General features: G+C 41.7%; 1 long non-coding RNA gene across 1 annotated transcript in view; it reads right to left on the bottom strand.

The window, feature by feature from the left end:
• LOC311593589 overlaps positions 1 to 11,707 on the bottom strand; it is a 37,811-nt gene extending 26,104 nt beyond the window's left edge. The window contains exon 1 of the long non-coding RNA XR_014777772.1: positions 11,483 to 11,707. This is a non-coding gene — a long non-coding RNA (uncharacterized lncRNA). The remainder of the gene's footprint in view (positions 1 to 11,482) is intronic.
• Positions 11,708 to 16,801: the final 5,094 nt, after the last annotated feature.

The raw sequence follows: 16,801 nt of genomic DNA, 5'->3' as shown, positions 1-16,801 counted from the left end.
CATAAAGCAAGACACAAAACTGGAAAAACTGAAATCACATCACACCTTCCATCCCCCTAAAATGGGATGAATCTAAATAGCAGCATCAGTAGAAATGACAGAAAGTACACAAACTCATGGAAACTAAACAATACACTGCTGAATGGTAACTGGGCAAAGAAAGAAATCAACGCCGCAATGCCTTGGAAAAGCAAAAGCAAATAACACTACACACACACACACACACACACACACACACACACACACACACACACACAAAAGAAGTAGACAGGAAAAAATAATCAGAATAACTGCTGACATCAATGAAATAGTAACAATAACAAAAATACAAAGAATCAATAAAACCAGTTGACTCTTTGAAAAGATTAACAAAATTGACAAACTTTTAGCCAAACTAACCAATAAGAAAAGAGATCTAAAAGAAATATATACATTTGTAGATTTATATGCCCTACAAAAGCTAAATCAATATGACAAAAACAAGTTTTTAAAGAACCCTAACTCCCAACGAAATAGAAATGGTAATTAAAATTTTCTCAACTAAAAAGCCCAAGGAAGCCAGATGTGGTGGTCCACACCTGTAATTCTAGCACTCAGGGAGGCTAGGATTGAACTCTGTGAGTTCAAAGCCAGCCTGGCTTACAAAGCAGGTCCAGGACATCCAAGGCTACACAAAGAAACCCTGTCTCAAAAAACCAAAAAAAAAAAAAAATTAATTTAAAAAAACTCCCAGGGAAGATAGATTCAGCATAGAATTCTATCAGAACTTCAAAGAACTAAATTATTCCACAAAACAGGAAATGAAGGAACACTTCTAAATTCTTTTCTAAGAAGCCAGTATTACTCTGAAACCAAGACCAGATGAAGGCTCAACGGACAAATGAAATTTTTAGATCAATATCTCTGATGAACATTCAAGTATTCTCAATAAAATACTTGCAAATTAGATTTTCAAAATGCATCAAAAAGATAATTCACCATGATCAAGTTGGCTTCATCTCAGAGGTAGAAATGTTTCAACATAGGGGGTCAATATATGTAACTCACCACACAAGTAGACCAAAAGACAAAAACTACATGATCATTTCATTAGACAAGATTTCATTTGACAAAATTCAATATTCAATCATGATAAAAGTTCTAGAGAATCTAGGGCAACAGAAGACACATCTCAATATAATAGGCAATACATAGCATGCTCGCAGTCAACATCTTGCTAAGTAGAAAAACATCAAAGCATCCATCACTAAAATAAGGAGTAAGAGAAGGATGTGCACTCTCCCTTCATATTCAGTATTGTACTGGAAGTTTAAGACAGAGCAAGAAAAACAGATAAAGACAATAAGGAGGATGCAAAATGATTCTATAAGCAAAAGACCTTAAAGACTCCTGCAATTAAATGCATGCAGCAAAATAGCAAGATATAAAATTATATGCAAAAGTAGTAGCCTTTTTATACACAGATGACAAATATATCAAGGAAAAAATCAAGGAAACAGTTACATTTATAATAGACAAAATAACTTGGAGTAAATCTAATCAGGAAAGTGATTAGATTAGACTTTTTAATGTCTTAAAGTAAAAACAATTTTAAAAATAAAGCAATTAACACATTCCGTGCAATCCTCATCAAAATTCCAATGAAATTTTTCACAGAAATTGAAAAAAATAATCTAAAACATCATACAGAAACATTAGGCTGTTCTAGGACAGCCAACACACACACACACACACACACACACACACACACACACTGCGGGGGGATATTTCACTGCCCTATATTTCAAGGTATACTAGAGCTATATAATTTTTAAAAGCATGATACTGGAATAAAAATAGATTCTTTGACCAATGGAATAAAAATGAGGATTCACACATACAACCAAACTCTGACAGTCACCTGATTTTTGACAAAGAGGCCAATAACACACACTGAAGAAAAGACAGCATCCTCAACAAATGGTTCTGGTCAAACTGGATAGCTACATGGAAAAGAATGAAACTTAATCCTTATCTCTCAGGGTGGAAATATAAGACTCTCACAAAACTCAACATGAAATGGATCAAAGATCTCAACATAAAACCTGGTACCCTTAATCTGACAGATGAGAAAGTCACGAATGTACTTGAGTTCATTGGCACAGGAAGAAACTTTCTGAACAGGTCCAATAGCACAAGCGTCAAGACCAACAAGCAATAAATGGGAGCTCATCAAACTAAAAATCACCTGTAGAGCAAAGGACGCCATCATTTGAATGAATAAGCAGCCTACACGGAAAGATAAATCCTTACCAGCTATTCACTGGACAGAGTGCTAGTATCATGAATATGCAAAAACCTTAAAACCTTAAACATCAAGTAATAAACCCAATTTTAAAAGGAAGGATGGAGGACAGATGGTGATACTCTCTAATCCCATCAGAAAGGAAGCAGAGGCAGGAAGATCTCTGTGAATACTAGACCAGCCTGTTCTGTACTGTGAGCTCCAGAACAGTCAGGGTTATGTAAAGAGACCCTATCCCAAAGTGATGGGGGCAGGGGTAGTGGTGGTGGAGTAAAACAGAGTTCTCAAAAAGGCATAATACAATGACTGAGAAATTTTGTTTGTTTGTTTGTTTTGTTTTGTTTTCAAGACAGGATTTCTATTTGTAGCCCTGGTTGTCCTAGAACTCACTCTGTAGACCAGGCTGACCTTGAACCCATAGATATCTGCCTGCCTCTGTCTCCCAAGTGCTAGAATTAAGGTGTGTATCACCACTGCCCAGCCCCCCCCCCAAAAGTAAAAGTATTCAACATCCTTAGCCATCAGGTATATGCTAATTAAAACTTTTCAGATTTCATCTTACCCAAATCAACATGGCTAAGAACAACAACAAAAAATCAAATTATGAAAATGCTGGTGTGACTATGGGGAACAAAAATTTTATTCACTGCTGGCAGAAATGCAAACTGGTGTTCCCACCTTGGAAATCAGTGTGGAGATTCCTCAAAAAGCTAGAAATCGATATATCACATAATCCAACTATACCTCTTGGGCATACACCCAAAAGACTCCATTCTACCATAGAGACCCTTGCTCATCCGTGTCCATTAATGCTCTAGTCCCAATAGCCAGGAAATGGAAGCAGTCTAAATGTCCATCAAATGATGAACGTAAAATGAAAATGAGCTACAACAGTTACAAATAGAACATCACCAGTCAGTTGTTAGGAGAAATAAAATCATAAAATTCACAGATAAGTGGAAGGAGCTGATAACCATCATTCCGAATGAGATAACCAAGACCCAGAAAGATAAATGTTATCTCTTCTCTCTCTTTTGTAAATGTTAGCTTTAAATCTTTGGATACATATGCTACTTGAAATACCCACAGAGGTCAAGAAAGTCCATAAGGGTGCATGTGAGGAGGGGAGAAAGAGCAGAGCCCTATAAAGGTTTAAAGAGATAATGGTACATGAAGAGTTTAATGCACAGTGGGATGGAGGGTGTGAGGGATTGGGTGTAACTAACACTAAAGACATTTAAAAAGTCAGGCACATATATAAAGAGTTTAAACAATATTACCCCATATAGAATAATAGAATAACAAATTTCATAGGATAACAAACAAAAAGATCAGTTCCAGGAACAGGTTATCCTCTGTGGATTTATTGACAAGGGAGCTCCAACGGACTCCCAAACTTAATGAGATATTTCCAATGATTTTGGTTAGCCCTCCATCACTTGACAGGAAGACCCTATTGATGAGGACTCCAAACGCTAGATTCTTATAACATGGAGAAGTCAAGCTGATGCTCACCTGAAAATTACATCCTACTTGATAGCTTTCATCGTGCTGAAACTTTCCATACTGTGAGAAGAGAAAGGGGATCACAGATCTTAATTTGGGGTTCCTGTGAGCTACAGCAATGGGCACCCTGACATGACATGTCTACTGATACAACAGTGGCATAGATGTGGTGGGGGTAACCAACTATTTTCTTACTGTTTCTAAAGTCAGCTACACAGTTGAAACCTTTCCCTGGCAGTGTCATTATGACCCATAATCTGTGGCTAGAGAGGTCATAGATCCTAATACAAATACTCGGCTAAATGGACATAATATTAAACCAACCCCTAATGACTTATCGTTAGAGTCACCCTTCGTTAGTGAAGCTTCTTCACGCAGTAAATGTTAATTAACACAGAGACTCACAACTGACCAAATCACACAGAATATGAAACTCTGGAGTGCTCAGGCCTAAACAGAGCATCTATATTACGCCCCCTTAGTCCAAGGCTCAGGAATTATAGCAGAATTGGGGAGGGGTAGAAAGATCGTAAAGCCACAGGTGATGGATGATTACAAGGAAACACGGTTTGCTGGGAGAAACAAAGGGGTTGTTGTACATATTGGATTCACACCAGTCAAGATGGTGTGGACTAGGCCTGTGCAGGATCAGACCAGACAAAGTTTCTGCGTGTAGAGGGGAAGTGTCTGTCCTCAAAGTCCCAACCTTAGCAAGTGAGCTACAGAGACTTACCAGCTGCAGGAAGAGGGACAGTCAGTTTTCTTTAAGGCTGTGGCCCCTTACGGGTAGACCACCCCCAGTGAAATCCATCCACCCAAGAGTATAAGGGCAGCAGAAACTGTACTTGATTGGTTAACAAAAGAAAAAGGACACTAAGTTGGGGTGAAGCTGAGAGGAGTCAGGGAAAGTGTGAGAAAAGGCATTGTATGCAGTTCTCAAAGAACTGATAAAAATAGGGACATTTTTTAAAAGAGAGAATATGTTGTAAACACTACAAATACTTCAGCTGAAAGAATATAGCTGATTTTTTAAAGCAAACAAATAACACCAGATGCACAAAAAAAATCCTAAGATATTAGCATAAGAAACAAAAGAGCCAAGACATAACTCCTCCAATAATTATTAATCCTACAATAGTAGCATCTAGTGAGAATGAACTATATAAATTTGTGGACAGAAAACTAAAATAAAAATGGTTATAAATAAGTTTAAGGAAACCAGAGGATTAAGATCATTATTGAGAATACAAATAGCTAAGCAAAATAAAGAGATGTGTGGTGTAAGAGAGGAATTTGATAAAAAATGATGGAAATCTAGAAATGAAAAAAAAATAGGCCAAAGAAAAGAGCTCTGTGGAAAGTCTCACCAACAGAAGGGATCTAGGAAAAGACAAAACATCTGACGTTAAAGACCGGGTGGAGAAACTGAGACAACCCAGGCACGGGCACAAATAAAAGCACAGAAAGTTACCAGTGGGAATCCCAAGATGTGTGTGGCACTCAGAACAGACGAAATCTACAGATGAATACACATAGAAAACCTTTTATGAGGATTATAAAGGAAAGTTTCCCAGAGTTAGGAAAGAGTTGTTAATCCAGACACAGGAGGCATTTAGGGCATCTAACAGCCGGAACCAGAGAAGAACCACCACTCATCATAATATACCCAAAATACAAGATACGCCGAACAAAGAAAGTGCATTGAAAACAGTATATAATCTACCAAAAATTAGCCAACAAGAGACAAACAAATTAAACAGATCTCTAATATGTATTTAAATATCTCCCAGCTGAAAAACCAGACCACCTCCAGTTGGCTCACTGAAGAGGTTTGCCGATGTTTCTCAAGATATCTTATAAAGTAGGAAATGAAAGAAAAAAAATCTAAACTCATTTTGCAATTCCAGTATTACTCTGGTATCAACAGCAGATAAAGACACAACAAAAGGGGAAATTGCATGCCAATTTTCCTGATTAATGTAGACACAAAAATCCTCAACAAAAGAGTTACAAATAGAAGTCAAAACTCTCTCAAGATTGTTCATCACAACCAAGTTGACTTCATTTCCAGAAACATGGGAATGGTCCCATGTTTAAATAAGTAAATATTATAAATTGCACAAATGGATTCAAGGACAGAAACCACATGGTCACCTTCATAGGCACAGTAGAGGCTTTTACCAAAAACCCCAATGTTCCTTCAGAATACAGTCTGGCAGAAACTCAGAACAGAAAGAATGTATCTCCACACAATAAAGGTTATGTGTGACAAACCTACAGCCATTATATTAAATTGGGGCGGGGAAATCTCAAACTATTTCTAGTAAGATCAGGAGAGAGGCAAATTAAAGGGACATGGCAAGAAAAAAGAGAAATCGGAGTAACCCCCTTTGTAGAGCATATAATCATACACACAGGAGACTAAAGACTCCACCAGGAAACCCTGAGAATTGATAAGGACTTTCAGCAAAGTGGCAGGAGACGGGAGAGGGGGAGTGTTGAGAGTGCAGTCGGATGTAATGTATATAAAGACTAAAAATTTAAAAGGCAAGAGAATTAACACAGAAAAAATCAGTAGTATAACTTTAACGCAAAGGCAATGGTGGCACCTCCTGCAGTATTCCCCCTCGGGACTGTCTGTGCTGTCCTTGGTCTTTTGTGCCTCCATGTAATTTTTGAATTGCTTTTTCTGCATCTGTGAAGAGTGGCTTTGCAATTTTTGTTGAGATTGCACTGAATCTGTAGATTGCTTCTGGTAAGATGGTCGTTTCCATGACATTAATTCTTAACAAGGCTTGAGCATTGTGTTTCCGTCTTCTAATGTCTTCCTCCGTTTCTGTCTTCAGCGTCTTAAAATGTCTGTTTAGAGGTCTTTTATTTCCTTAGTTAGGTTTATTTCCAGATATTTAATTGTTTGTATGTGGCTATGGTGGGTGGGTTCGTTTCTCTGATTTATTAGCGTATTTGTCGTTGGCATATAAGAACGGCACTCCTTGTATGTTAATGTTGCATCCTGCCACTTTGCTGAGCGTGTTTATCAACTCTAAGACATTGTTTGTTTGTTTGTTTGTTTGTAGAGCCTTTAGGGCCTCTTTATGTAGAGAAACATGTCATCTGCAAAGGGGGACACTTTGGGCTCTTCCCCTTTGCTTCTCTTGTTTTGTTTTGAACTTTTTCTTAATTCTTTGTGAGTTTCATGTCATGCACCCCCGCCCCAGTCATCTCCCAGTCCCCTCATATCTGCCCTCTACCCTTGCAACCTCCCCCCTAAAATAAAAAACACAACAAAACAAAATGTAAAAAACACCTCATTGTGGGAGCTGTAGTGTGTCCCACGGTATACCGTTCTGTCCATACATCTCTGCTTGCAAATGTTCATTGCAGTGAGATCTCTGACTTCTGTGGCATCACGGACATTGGATCCTCATCGGGACTCCTTCTGGTTATCCAGTTGTTGCCCTGCGTCATGGAGACCCTGCAGCTTTCACATGCCCCAACAGTTCACAGATGATGTAGATTTTGGGGTGCGCCGACTCAAAGTCCTGGACCTTGGCCTGGGTGGTAGCTAAGCCCACAGACTCTCCCTTATCTGCACCGTCAGGCCAAGCGCTCCAGCACTGCGGTGGCTAGGCCACCCAATGCTGCCATCAGCAGGAGGTGGGGTCAGCTCTCTTTCTCTCATGCCCTCAGAACTGTCTCACCCTTACCCATGCCTTCAGAGCCAGCTCCACTATGCTACCCAGTCAAGGCATGGGCCCACTCTCTCAGAGGGCTGGGCCAGCTCTCCCACTCTTACACCCTTGGGGCTGGCTCACCCGGGGCCTTTGCCATCGGGGCCAGCTCCATTGTGCTGCGCAGGCATGGCTAACTGGCGTGTTTTCATGGCCTCAGGGCTCGCTCTACCTACCTACCACAGGTGGCAAGGGGCAATCGGGGAAGCGAATCACCCCTGCACGCAGGCCGATGAGTGAGAGGCCCAGTTTTCCCTTGCCCACACCCTTGGGGCCAGCTCACCTGTATCCCCTCCCCTTGCAGGATCAGCTCTGCGGTACTGCTGACCAGACCAGACGCGGGGCCTGCTCTCCTAAGTGCTGCTACCTGTGAGAGAGATAGGACCAGCCAGCTATCCAGAATGCCAAAGTCAGTGAGGGGCGAGGCCAGCTCTGCACGCTCCCGGGACATCCACGCGGTCCCTGGTGGCTGTCCAGCCCAGGGACATCCCCATGTTCTTTAGTGGTATATGAGCCATGAACAGTGACACCGACCCATGCCACTGCATAGCCACCAACCAAGACATGGGCTTAGAGGCAACACGGGCTAGGACTTCACCACGGCCTCGGGTGGCAGGGCTCGCTACTCACAACAGGCTATTTCTCTCCACCCTCATCTCTCCAGCTCCATCTCTCTTTACAGTGCTCGAACTGTTCACTTCTCTTTCCCTCCCCTCTGCCCACTTGCACATTGCGGTGGCTTCTGCTACACGCCTACGAGCATCTCTCCCTGCCTGTGCCGGGTCAGGATGTCTGCCTCTACCCTTCCTGCTTTGCGCAGGGGGCAGGCAGGCCTCTGTGTGTCCTCTGCCCACCTGCCCTGTGTGGCAGAGGGTGAGTTTCTGGGTGTCTTCCTGGCAGTGCTGTGTGTGGCACGTCAGTCTGCAGGTCCTGCTTCTCTTGCTGTTTGGCATAAGTCTTCATGCAGAGAGTGAAGATACTTGGATTGGTCCAGGACATAGACCGGCCTGTTTTCAGGTTTTTCTCTATCTTAGTATAATGCTGACCACAGGGATGTCATATATAGCCTTCATTACACTGTGGCATCCTAGTCTATCCACATCCAAGGCTCTGACCATGGATACTGGATATTTTTTCAAAAGCTTTCTCCACATCTACTGAGATGATGCTGTGGTTTCTGTCTTTTGTTTCATTAGTGAGATTAATTATGTTTGCTTATGTGTGTCAAATCATTCCCACATCGATGGAATAAATCCAATTTGATCATGATGAATTATCTTTTTGATACTATGCTGAATTCAGCTTCAGGGGACTTTATTAAGTGATTTTTATATCAGTGTTCATTAAGGAGACCATGCTGCAATGTACTTTACCTGATTTTGATATCAGAGCAATACTAGCTTTATAAAGAATTTAGAAGTTGTTTTTCCTTTCCTGTTTTTTTTTTGGTGTCTGTTTTAATGCCTCCCTTTTCAGCTCTAGTTTTATTTATTTGAATCTTCTTTCTCCTTCTTTTGGTTAACTTGGCTAAGACGTTTGTCCGTTTTGTTTATCTCCTCAAATAAGCTAATCTTCATTTCATTGGTTCTTTGTACTTATTTTTTAAAATTCTGTTAATTCCTGCCCTGAGTTTGATGGTCTCCTCCCATCTACTATTTTGAGGCTTGGCTTATTCTTCTTTTCCTGAAGCTTTACGGTACATCATTCTTTGTTTCTTATTTGTTTACTTGAGATCTCTCAGGTGTTTTCATACAATCATTTCATGCTCTAAACTCATATGACTGCTTTCATTGTGTCCCAAAGATTTTTGTGTGCTATGCTTTTATTTTCATTCAATTCTAGAAATATTTTTATTTCGCGCTTGACTTCATCAGTGTCTAACAAATCATTAAGGAGTGCGTTGTTTAATCTGGATGCGTTTGTATACTTTCTGTGCTACTGATGCCTGGTCCTGTTCCATGTGATCAGAAAGATCCTTTTGCTTAGAGCAACTTTTCCACTCTTTTACCCTGAAGTGGTGTTTGTATGTGGGCTCCAGGGATTCGAACTTGGGCCTTCATGTTTGCAGCTCCACTATCCATCTCCTCAGCCACTAGAACTTAGCTATTAAGTGTTCCATTTGATGAAATTTGATTACCAACAAAATCAAGATGGAGAACACTTCCATCCCTTTTATTGTTCTGAGGCATAAAGTTTGCTGTTTTAACCACTGTTGTTCATTATTTGTATTTATTTTGCATATTTGGTACAACTGTTTGCACGTGTGTATATGGTATACATATTTGCACATATATGGGCACACATGTGTGCAGATACACTAGCATGTGTGTACATGCATATGGAAGCCAGAGACTGACATCAGATACCATCTCACTCACTCCCTGCCGTAGTTACTGAGACAGGGTTTCTTTCTAACCCAGGGCTCACCAAGTAAGCCAGCCTGTTAACAGTGGTGCAATTCATCAAACTTAATAGTCAAATTCTAATTTTACTCATAACAATGTGGTGTTTAATTATATGAAAAGTGTATCATATTCAAGTTCGCATGTCCATCGCCTCAGCTAACGTGTAAGAAAATTCTATCATTAAAAGTCAGAATCCCTCAGGTTGCTCTTTCCTGGCTACAGCAATCAGTGCACATCTTTCCATAGTAACTCTCAATTCCTCCAATAAAAAGACACAGACCAGACAGGATTAGAAAACAGAGCCCATATTTTTGTTGCCTCCAAGAAATGTATCTCCCCACCAGAAATAAACACCATGTCCTTTGGTTATATTTTGTCTTAAGATACTTCATTGAAACCACACCTCATGGTGTAAGCCTGCAATCCCAACTACTGCGTAGCTAAAGCAGGAGGGTTACCAGTTCGAGGCCAGCCAAGACAGCCCAGTGAGACCGTGTCTCAAAATTATGAAGAAGAGAGGTCTTGCTGATTCTCTCTCTGTCTCTGTCTCTGTCTCTGTCTCTCTATGTGTGTCTCTGTGTGTGCGCCTGTTTCTCTCTCTGTCTCTCTCTTTCTCTACACACACACACACACACACACACACATACACACACGAAATCCATATTCTACAAGGTTCAATCATGTGTGTAAGAGTGGGGGAAGATGGGGGCGGGGTCATGTGCCACATTGCATGTGTGGATGTCAGGGGACAACTTTTGGAGTCAGTTTTTTCCTTTTTCCTTGTTTCTGAAGTAGGCTGTCTCTTGTTTCTGTACTACTCGCCTGGGATGACCAGCCTATGAAATTCTGTTCAGTTCTCCTGTCTCCACTGCTCACCCCTTCATAAAAATTCTAGGGTTAGCTGCACACCACCACACCTAGGTGTTTACATGGGTTCTGTGGATTGAACTTGGGCATCAGTCTTGCTTGGCAAGCATTTTTACCAGCTGAGCCATCTCCCCGCTCCAGGACTTTCCTTCTAATCCAGTGGTTCTCAACCTGTGGGGTCACAACCCCTTTGGGAAACTTCTATTCCCAAAAATATTTACATTATGTTTCATAATAGTAGCAAAATTACAGTTATGAATCAGCAATGCAAATAATTTTTATGCTTAGGGGGATCACCACAACTCTATTAAAGGGTTGCAGCATTAAAAAGGTTGAGAGCCACTGTTAACCCTGTGTGTGTGTGTGTGTGTGTGTGTGTGTGTGTGTGTGTAATCCTGTTCCTGGTGTCATGCCCGTGATCTAGAGGTGCTTGTTTAGATACCTACTTAGCCTGCCCTGTCCTTGCTCCATGCTAGCTGTATCCTTTCACACTCTAAACTACATACCAAGAATAACTTTCCTAAAGATTCTTCTCATCAAATACTCTGTTTCCTCTCAGGTTTTCATTGTGCTGTACCTATTTCTCCCTTCTTCTTCCACATTAGGCTCCTTCTGATGTCCAGTAATCCCTGCCTGTTCATAGTTAAGAGTAGGGGCCACGAAGCTGGCTGGACATTCTGAGGGTATACCTGTTGAATCAGCGCATCCTTGCGTGGTGACTGTTCATCAGAGCTGTCCAGCTGGGAGTGCTTTAACTGGCAGCGTTCTTCGGCCATTCTTTTGTACTCTGTCAGACTCCTCCTGAGTGGCTGCAGCATCGTGGCTGTAACTTATGGGCAGAACATGGTGAGTCCGCATCTCCACAGCCGCTGTGAAGAGGCCCCTCCGTTTTCAATGTGACATCCCTGCTTGCAACAGCTCTTCAGGCACAGGCCTTCAGCTCTCCTTTACTCTCTCTAAAAATAGTAAGCCGTGGGTTTTTGTAGAGCTGGGAAAGAAAAAGTCATTTGGCCCGCAGAGTAAAAAGACCTAGGATGGGCCATTTCATAAACAGACTTTCAGCCCATTTCTTTTTACTTTATCACCATGAGCTACAGCCCCATTCTAACCTCCACTTACAGAATAATCTGTTAAATGGCAGCGATCTGAAGAGGATTATTCAGTGAATACTAAGTAGGATTGTTATCATTGCCTGTACCTCACAGTTATCAGGTTAAGAATTATTTTTCATACATGCTATAGCATTTCCTGGACTTCCCTCTGCTTTCCAGCCACAAATGTTTGCTGTTTTCCCCTTCTTCCAGGCTCTCTTGCCTTTTTTTATTTCTAACCAATACATGATAATTGTTCATGAAGTGTTTCTGGGGCATAGTGTGGTATTTTCATACATACACCCAATGTGTAAGATTTGAATCAGGTTTAAAAAAAGAAATTTGTTACCTCAGATGTTTACCATTTCTTTGTATTGGGAAAGTACAAAGTCCCTCTTGAGGATACACTGCAGCAGATAGTAAGTTATCTTTAAGCACAGCCTCACAACACACACACACACACACACACACACACACACACACACACACACTGTGCTATTCATAGACTACTAGGACTTTGCTGTCATTTGATGAGACTTTAAGAAATAACCACGAATGCCCACTGCGGTTTCTGATGCCCATGAGTCTTTACTTCACTATCCAACAAAGCTCTCGGGGACGTGTTCCTGTGTCTAGTCAAGCAGCATTCTGTCTGGCTGTCGGGAGTGTGAAGCTAACTGCACCTTTGTGGTTTTCCGGACACCGCCTGAGCTGACAGACTCTCACATCTAAATGTTTCCATCTTTTCTTCATTTTCATCTCCCTTAAGAGCTTGGAATTTTCTCTAAGGACAAGAAATAATGGGAGTTAGATTGTACGAATATTTTCCCAACCAATTCAATTTGAGATGTAATAATAATAATATTTAAAAAAAAAAGCACTTATGACTTTAGCACTCAGTGGAAGAGCATCATTCTCCCAGCAGAATTAAATTACTTCTATTCTGTTTCCTAGGAAACCTTTGATAAAAATTTTTCTCTCCCAATTCTGAGCTGTTTATGTCTCTCTTAGAAATGGCCAATTTCTACCATGTCGCCATAATTATTATGTGTTTGTTTTTCTCTCTTATAACATTGAGTTCCTTTAAGGGTAGATATTGTATATTACTCGTTTTTATCTTCCCCCACCCATTATCGTCTGGACAAAAGCTGGTCTTCATAAACCTTTTTATAAAAGGATGAGTGAAGAATGGCAGGGTTCCAAACAAGGAAACTCTGCATGACTGTGTCTAACTTCCCACCACTCTGTAGTGCCTTGCCTAGCACAGTGTCTCTGTGTGTGTGTGTGTGTGTGTGTGTGTGTGTGTGTGTGTGTGTGTACGTGTGTCTGTATGTGTCTATGTCTGTGTGTCTCTCTGTGTCTGTGTGTGTGTGTGTGTGTGTGTGTGTCTGTATGTGTCTATGTCTGTGTGTCTCTCTGTGTCTGTGTGTGTGTGTGTGTGTGTGTATGTGTGTGCATGTGTACGTGTGTCTGTATGTGTCTATGTCTGTGTGTCTCTCTGTGTCTGTGTGTGTGTTATGTATGTCTCTGCATATCTGTCTGTGTGTATATGTGTCCGTGTGTTTGTGTGTGTGTCTGTGTGTGTGTGTCTGTGTGTCTCTGTGTGTCTGTGTCTGTGTGTGTGTGTGTCTCTGTGTCTATGTGTGTGTGTTATGTATGTCTCTGCGTATCTGTCTGTGTGTATATGTGTCCGTGTGTTTGTGTGTGTGTCTGTGTGTGTTTGTGTGTGCGTGTGCATGTGTACGTGTGTCTATGTCTCTCTGTCTCTCTGGGTGTATGTGTGTTTCTGTGTCTATGTGTGTGTGTTATGTATGTCTCTGCATCTCTGAGTCTGTGTGTATATGTGTACGTGTGTTTGTATGTGTGTCTCTGTGTGTATGTCTCTGTGTGTCTGTGTGTGTCTATGTGTCTGTGTGTGTGTGTGTGTTATGTGTTGTGTGAGATTATGAACTGCAGAATCTTAAGCAAAGCAGTAGCCAGGACAGCAAGGAAAGCACGGCCAAAGAAACTCTTTGGGTTTCTGCTGGGCTTGTCTCCAGTTACAGCAATGTTATCTACAGAGTAAAAGAATTACTAGACTAGAAAGTTATGATTAAGAATAAAGAGCAATTAATAAACACTAACAACGTTCTACTCCAGCCGCCCAAGTTCCGGTTTTTACTGCATCCGTTCTCAGTTGACAGGTAGAAACAACCCACATGTCCCGTAAGCCACGGGAGTAAAACACGGTGAATGGGAGTAAGTTCTCAAAAGGATGAAGAATGGGATTTTAAACCACTGATTAATCTTTATGAGCCCTGGGCCTTCGTGAGTCCCAAGAAAAAAATTTTTCACCCTGTATCATTTGCACCTTTGACACTTCCACAAGGTCTTAGAGAGATGACTCAGTCCTGACAACATGGATGCTCAGGCTATCAGACTGGCTCTTCTCCAGGATGGTATCTGGGGAGTTCATGTGATTACGACTCATGTGATCTGTTTACAGAGATATTTGTCTGCTCTGATCCTTGACAGGTGACATTTGATGAATGCTTATTTCTAGCTATCCTTCAGGCCATGATGTTGGCTCCTGGATTCCTCAACCCTCACCCCCACCCATGGGCCTCTAGCTGAAAGTTCTCAGTCTGCATGGTTTCTGTTGCAAACCCAGACCATTCTTTGTCAGCGGACCTTTAGATCACATCTCTACTTCCTTTCCTCAGTATAGAATTTCTGGACTCCTACCTGCTGTGGACATGAGCTGTCTATTGAGAGGATGAAAAGGCCCAGTTGTGCTGCTAAATACCTGGAATCTCAACATCCGGGAAGCTCAGCAAGAAGGATCCTGGGTTGGGACCACCCTAGATGCGCAGCAAGGCTTGTCTCAAGAGGATGAAGAGGAACTGAAGAGCTACAGAGTCAGCAGCAACTCACAGCCTCCAGGGTGATGTCCAGAACCTCAGAACTGGCCTGAAAAAGAGAAGAAACCAGTAGCTGCTGCTGGCCTTCCTGCTCCATCCGTGCCAGCAACACCGCTGACAATATCCTCTAATTGCAGGCTTCTACAGGAATCTTGCTTGCCTGGGCCTGATTTGACAAGCTCAAGTCAAATCCCAGCGGTTCTACAAGCGAAAGAAGTGGAGACCTGAGCTTTTGTGTTCCAACATTGGATAATGAGTCTGAAACTAGAAATTTCTAACATCCAGTAAGAACATCCAAAAGGGCTTGGCCAAGGCTCGGGGATGGCCCATTGGGTAAGAGTGCTTGGTCTTTGGGTGTAGAGACCTGAGTGTTACTCACCAGCAGCCACATAAAAATCAAAGGACATAGCCATGCATGCTTACAAACCCAGCATAGGATGGGGCAGAGACAAGCCAATCCTGAGAGCTCACTGACCAACTAGCCTAGCCTAAATAGTGAGCATCAAGTTCAGTGAAAAAGATCCTATCTCAAAGCAATAAGACAGAAAGTGATAGCACAGGATACCAAACGCTATCCTGTGGCCTCAGAAAATGCACACACACACACACACACACACACACACACACACACACACACACACACCACATCCACTTACTATACACACCCACCACACACACACATACAATTTTTTTTAATTTTACAAAAAACTAGGTGGCTCAACAATATGCCACTTTTTAAATGGAGCCAAATTCCCTCTTTGATTTTATTACAAAAAGGCAAAGTTAGAAGAAGTTAATAGTGAATATCATATGTCCACCACCTAAGGCCACATTAACATCTTCCTGTACTTGTTTCGTCATCTGCCCATCCAGCCATCCAACCACCTTGTCTTTTTGCATTTCAAGATAAATTCCAGACATTATTACTCTTGATGTTAAATTCACATTAAAAGAAATATGCAATCTTTTTACATTTATTTACTTGTGCATGTGGAGAGTGGGGTGCCCATGCATGCCATTGTGCCTGTGTGGAGGTCAGAGGACAGTTTGCAGAAATTAGTTCTCTCCTTCCACCAAGTGGCTCTGGGGATCAAAATCCAGTGTCAGGCTCAACAACCTGCGCCTTTACCTGCTGAGCCATTCACCCGCCCAAAGTAGACAAAGCATACATGTACATTTGCTGAATAAGTTATTACAGCATTTTCCTTCACACACACACACACACACACACACACACACACACACACACACACACACATACACACACACAATCTCTATCCCTACACCAGCCCCAAAGAAGGCACTAGCTACTCATTTTTCCTACTGTAGCTACTCAACAAAAGCCCTCTTAGTTTGGGCTTTTTGGTGAAACTATGTAGCTACTGCTATTTTCCCACCTTGGAAATTTGGCTCAGAGAAGTGAGATCCGGCAAAGAACTTGTCTGTTTCTGCTCTAGGCTTCTTCTTCCCTTCCTACCATCTTATCTAGAGATGGAGGAAAGGACATTCACTAAATGGTATGTCCAAAGACCTCCAGCTGTAGCTTACAGTTGCGTTCATTGTCAAGTCTACTAGGCATATCTCTTGTTGTTGATGGAAGTCTAGAGTTTGCTAGCCCTCCTCTTGGCAGAGTCTACTTTTAAAGACAACATCAGCTTAGGAAAGACTACATCAAATAAAAATATAAAACAAAAAAACCTAACCAAGTAGTCCATCCATCCTGAATGGCAGTCCACTGTAATTGGTCTCCTCTTCCCTGTCTCTGAGTTACTGAACCCTTTGGCTTCCATGGGTAACCCTGTTAACAGGAGACTCAGACAAACCTAGTCCAAAACTGCTGTTTCTATCATGGAATGCATGAACCAACATGAGCTAAGGAGAAGATTTAGAATCAGATGACAGCTAGACATTAATAGGAAAGACGGCACAGGCGTTTTACATCCCAGTGGCTGACCCTTTCATGCGCATAGGAAAACCTTTGTTCAATGGATTTGGGGGAGAATGAGTAAATGGAAAA

The sequence above is a fragment of the Acomys minous genome, assembly GCF_964271855.1.
Source record: "Acomys minous genome assembly, chromosome: 3".
Taxonomy (NCBI): domain Eukaryota; kingdom Metazoa; phylum Chordata; class Mammalia; order Rodentia; family Muridae; genus Acomys; species Acomys minous.
The sequence above is the reverse complement of the archived record's forward strand: the minus strand, read 5'-3'. Positions and strand labels throughout refer to the sequence as shown.